We start from the raw sequence: 6,179 nt of genomic DNA, 5'->3' as shown, positions 1-6,179 counted from the left end.
AATATATAGGCCTGACCTTCACAACACTGTATGGGAAGTGGAGGCTCCTACCACCATTTGCACACCCCCTGCAAGTGCTGGGAGGAGCACCGCCAGTCCAGTTGTTGAGATTGAGGATGTCACTGTAGAAAACCACCAAGATGCAGAGGATATTGGTGTAGCTGGTGCTGAGGAGGAAGTTGACGATAAGGATTCTGATGGTGATGTGGTTTGTTTGAATAAGGCACCAGTGGAGACAGTTATTGTCCATGGGATGAAAAAGCCCATTGTCATGCCTGGGCAAAGTACCAAAAAAGCCATCTCTTCGGTGTGGAATTTATTTTAACAGAAATGCGGACAACAGGTGTCAAGCCGTGTGTCGCCTTTGTCAAGCTGTAATAAGTAGGGGTAAGGACGTTAACCACCTAGGAACATCCTCCCTTATAAGTCACCTGCAGCGCATTCATCATAAGTCATTGTCAAGTTCAGAAACTTTGGGTAATAGCATAAGCAGTCCACTGACACCTAAATTATGTGGTTTATTTGAAAAAGGCACCAGTGGAGACAGTTGTTGGACATGGGATGAAAAAGACCATTGTCATGCCTGGGAAAAATACCAAAAAATCCACCTCTTCGGTGTAGAATTATTTCACTGTGAGGATGAGGATGTAAACACTGAAGGGGCAAAGAGTCAGGGGATGAGGATGAGTATGAGGACGACATCTTGCCTCTGTAGAGCCAGTTTGTGCAAGGAGACATTAATTGCTTCTTTTTTGGTGGGGGCCAAACAAACCAATCATTTCAGCCACAGTCATGTGGCAGACCCTGTTGCTGAAATAATTGGTTTGTTAAAGTGTGCATGTCCTGTTTATTCAACATAAGGGTGGGTAGGAGGAACATAGACATGGATCTTTGTCTGCCACATAATTCCAGGGGTGCTGCCCTATATGGGGTGCTGCCCCTCAGCCTTATCAGTCCAGGGGTGCTGCCCCACTGCCGTTTAAGTCCAGTGCTGCCTGTCTGTTTTGCTGTGTAAATCTCCAGGGGTGTTGCCTGGGATCCGGACTGAAAGTCGACAGTAACTAGGTCGACAATGTCTAGGTCGACCACTATTGGTCGACAGGGTCAAAAGGTCGACATGTTCTAGGTCGACAGGTCAAAAGGTTGACATGAGTTTTTCACAATTTTTTTCTTTTTTTGAACCTTTTCATACTTAACGATCCACGTGGACTACGATTGGAATGGTAATTTGTGCCGAGCGAAGCGGTAGCGGAGCAAAGGCACCATGCCCGAAGCATGGCGAGCGAAGCTCGCCATGCGAGGGGACGCGGTGCACTAATTGGGGTTCCCGGTCACTCTACGAAGAAAATGACACCAAAATAACATAAAAAATTCATGTCGACCTTTTGACCTGTCGACCTAGAACATGTCGACCTTTTGACCCTGTCAACCTTTTGACCCTGTCGACCTAGTTACTGTCGACCAATAGTGGTCGACCTACACATTGTCGACCTAGTTACTGTCGACTTTCAATACCACACCCGTGTTGCCTATACTGTATAAATCCAGGGATGCTGCCTATCTGCTGTATAAATCCAGAGGCGCTGCCGTATATTTCCAGGGGTGCTGATGTACTTGATCCTAGGTTTAGAGCCTGATTGTGCGTGCCTCTCTAATTTTTAATCACCGTCTTGACACTGTTCTCTTCCTCTTGCATCTTCTCATAATGTGAAAAGTAATCAAAGAAGGAGGTGGTATGTTTGTAGCTAGCTATGATTCGGAGAACTTGGCATGCTTTTTCCAGGGGGCCACCTGTCGCTGAAATGGGTTTATTAAACTGTGCATGTCCTGTTTAAACAACATAAGGGTGGGTGGGAGGTTCCAAGGACATGATGGTGAGGTGGTTTGTTTGAATCAGGCACCCGGGGAGACACCTGTTGTCCGTGGGACGAATATGGCCATTGACATGCCTGGTCAAATTACAAAAAAAAAATCACCTCTTCGGTGTGGAATTATTTTAACAGAAATGCGGACAACAGGTGTCAAGCCGTGTGTTGCCTTTGTCAAGCTGTAATAAGTAGGGGTAAGGACGTTAACCACCTAGGAACATCCTCCCTTATACGTCACCTGGAGCAAATTCATCAGAAGTCATTGACAAGTTCAAAAACTTTGGGTGACAGTGGAAGCAGTCCACTGACAAATAAATCCCTTCCTCTTGTACCAAGCTCCTGCAAACAACACCACCAACTCCCTCAGTGTCAATTTCCTCCTTACCCAGGAAAGCCAATAGTCCTGCAGGCCATGTCACTGGCAAGTCTGACGAGTCCTCTCCTGCCTGGGATTCCTCCGATGAATCCTTGAGTGTAACGCCTACTGCTGCTGTCGCTGCTGTTGTTGCTGCTGGGAGTCGATCGTCATCCCAGAGGGGATGTCGTAAGACCACTTGTACTACTTCCAGTAAGCAATTGACTGTCCAACAGTCCTTTACGAGGAAGATGAAATATCACAGCAGTCATCGTGCTGCAAAGCAGATAACTCAGGCCTTGGCAGCCTGGGTGGTGTTAAACGTGTGTCCGGTATCCACCGTTAATTCACAGGGAATTAGAGAATTTATTGGGTTAGTGTGTCCCCGGTACCAAATACCATCTAGGTTCCACTTCTCTAGGCAGGCGATACCGAGAATGTACACAGACCTCAGAAAAAGAGTCACCAGTGTCCTAAAAAATGCAGTTGTACCCAATGTCCACTTAACCATGGACATGTGGACAAGTGGAGCAGGGAAGACTCAGAACTATATGACTGTGACAGCCCACTGGGTAGATGTATTGCCTCCCGCAGCAAGAACAGCAGCGGCGGCACCAGTAGCAGCATCTCTCAAACGCCAACTCATTCCTAGGCAGGATACGCTTTGTATCACCGCTTTCCATAAGAGGCACACAGCTGACAACCTCTTACGGAAACTGAGGAACATCATCGCAGAATGGCTTACCCCAATTGGACTCTCCTGGGGATTTGTGACATCGGACAACTCCACCAATATTGTGCATGCATTACATGTGGGCAAATTCCAGCACGTCCTATGTTTTGCACATACATTGAATTTGGTGGTGCAGAATTAATTAAAAAACGACAGGGGCATGCAAGAGATGCTGTCGGTGGCCCGAAGCCGAAGACTGGAGCACCAGCAAACACTCCTGAACCTGCCCCGCCATCATCTGAAACAAGAGATGGTAACGAGGTGGAATTCAAACCTCTATGTGCTTCAGAGGATGGAGGAGCAGCAAAAGGCCATTCAAGCCTATACAGCTACCTACGATATAGGAGGGGGAATGCACCTGACTCAATCAGAGAATGATTTCAACATTGTGCAAGGTTCTGCAACCCTTTGAACTTGCCACACGTGAAGTCAGTTCAGACACTGCCAGCCTGAGTCAGGTCATTCCCCTCATCAGGCTTTTGCAGAAGAAGCTGGGGAGATTGAAGTAGGAGCTAAAACAGAGCGATTCCGCTAGGCATGTGGCACTTGTGGATGGAGCCCTTAATTCGCTTAACCAGGATTCACGGGTGGTCAATCTGTTGAAATCAGAGCACTACATTTTGGCCACCGTGCTCGATCCTAGATTTAAAACCTACGTTGTATCTCTCTTTCCGGCAGACACAAATCTGCAGAGGTTCAAAGACCTACTGGTGAGAAAATTGTCAAGTCAAGCGGAACGTGACCCGTCAACAGCTCCTCCTTCACATTCTCCTGCAACTGTGGCTGCAAGGAAAAGGCTAAGAATTCCGAGCCCACCCGCTGGCGGTGATGCAGGGCAGTCTGGAGCGAGTGTTGACATCTGGTCTGGACTGAAGGACCTGCCAACGATTACTGACATGTCGTCTACTGTCACTGCATATGATTCTGTCACCATTGAAAGAATGGTGGAGGATTATATGAGTGACCGCATCCAAGTAGGCACGTCAGACAGTCCGTACGTATACTGGCAGGAAAAAGAGGCAATTTGGAGGCCCTTGCCCAAACTGGCTTTATTTTACCTAAGTTGCCCCCCCTCCAGTGTGTACTCCGAAAGAGTGTTTAGTGCAGCTGCTCACTTTGTCAGCAATCGGCGTACAAGGCTACTTCCAGAAAATGTGGAGAAGATGATGTTCAGCAAAATTAATTATGATCAATTCCTCCGTGGAGACATTCACCAGCAATTGCCTCCAGAAAGTACACAGGGACCTGAGATGGTGGATTCCAGTGGGGACGAATTAATAATCTGTGAGGAGGGAGATGTACACAGTGAAAGGGGTGAGGAATCGGAGGATGATGATGAGGTGGACATCTTGCCTCTGTAATGCCAGTTTGTGCAAGGAGAGATTGATTGTTTCTTTTTTGGTGGGGGCTCAAACCAACCAGTCATTTCAGTCACAGTCGTGTGGCAGACCCTGTCACTGAAATGATGGGTTGGTTAAAGTGTGCATGTCCTGTTTATACAACATAAGGGTAGGTGGGAGGGCCCAAGGACAATTCCATCTTGCACCTCTTTTTTCTTTCATTTATCTTTGCATCATGTGCTGTTTGGGTACTATTTTTTGAAGGGCCACCCTGTCTGGCACTGCAGTGCCACTACTAGAGGGGCCAGGTGTTTGTGTCGGCCACTTGGTTCGCTTAGCTTAGCCATCCAGCAACCTTGGTGCACCTCTTTTTTTCTTTGCATCATGTGCTGTTTGGGGACTATTTTTTGAAGTGCCATCCTGTCTGACACTGCAATGCCACTCCTAGATGGGCCAGGTGTTTGTGTCGGCCACTTGGGTCGCTTAGCTGAGTCACACAGCTACTTCATTGTGCCTCTATTTTTCTTTGCATCATGTGCTGTTTAGGGACTATTTTTTAAATCTGCCATCCTGTCTGACACTGCAGTGCCACTCCTAGATGGGCCAGGTGTTTGTGTCGGCCACTTGGGTCGCTTAGCTTAGTCACACAGCTACTTCATTGCGCCTCTTTTTTTCTTTGCATCATGTGCTGTTTGGGGACTATTTTTTAAATCTGCCATCCTGTCTGACAATGCAGTGCCACTCCTAGATGGGCCAGGTGTTTGTGTCGGCCACTTGGGTCGCTTAGCTTAGTCACACAGCTACTTCATTGCGCCTCTTTTTTTCTTTGCATCATGTGCTGTTTGGGGACTATTTTTTAAATCTGCCATCCTGTCTGACACTGCAGTGCCACTCCTAGATGGGCCAGGTGTTTGTGTCGGCCACTTGGGTCACTTAGCTTAATCATCCAGCGACCTCTGTGCAAATTTTAGGACTAATAATAATATTGTGAGGTGTGAGGTATTCAGAATAGACTGAAAAGGAGTGGAAATTATGGTTATTGAGGTTAATAATACTATGGGATCAAAATGACCCCCAAATTCTATGATTTAAGCTGTTTTTGAGGTTTTTTTGTAAAAGAACACCCGAATCCAAAACACACCCGAATCCGACAAAAAATTTTCAGGGAGGTTTTGCCAAAATGCGTCCGAATCCAAAACACGGCAGCGGAACCGAATCTAAAACCAAAATACAAAACCCGAAAAATTTCCGGTGCACATCACTAGTTAATATAACAGATCAATGTGAATGAGTGCACGACTCTATTCTACTATGGCATTTGTATATGTAACCTTTGTTAAAGACCTTTTCATTTCCAAGAGCCGTTCTGCAGATTCAGAGTACAGTGACATATCGGAATGATACACTGTATTGTAATGTTTTATTGTACTGTATGATGAATAAATAAAAGAACCTTTATTTGCCTGCATTATATTTATTGATATAGTGTGGATGCTGACCTTATCCTTCTGCTGCTAAATACATAAATACAGTATAACTACTGGGCAGGGAATTCAAGATGAAATCACCACAAGTCAGACTGAAAGTGAAATCCCTACAACCTAAGGGGGACATTTACTAAGCAGTGATAAGAGCATAGAAGTGAGCCAGTAGAGAAGTTGCCCCATCAACCAATCAGCAGCTCTGTATCATTTTATAGTATGCAAATTATATATTTTATTTCAGTGCTGATTGGTTGCCATGGGTGGGGCAGATGTAACATGTGCAGAGAGTGTTAGATTTCTGCATCCAATCTGTGTAATAGCGTTATTTAAGTGTACAAGTTAATAATTGGATGGCAGAGGGTTCCCAAAATTCACCGTGGTGTTGGTATTTTCTGACAT

The sequence above is a fragment of the Pseudophryne corroboree genome, chromosome 5, assembly GCF_028390025.1.
Source record: "Pseudophryne corroboree isolate aPseCor3 chromosome 5, aPseCor3.hap2, whole genome shotgun sequence".
NCBI lineage: Eukaryota > Metazoa > Chordata > Amphibia > Anura > Myobatrachidae > Pseudophryne > Pseudophryne corroboree.
The sequence above is the reverse complement of the archived record's forward strand: the minus strand, read 5'-3'. Positions refer to the sequence as shown.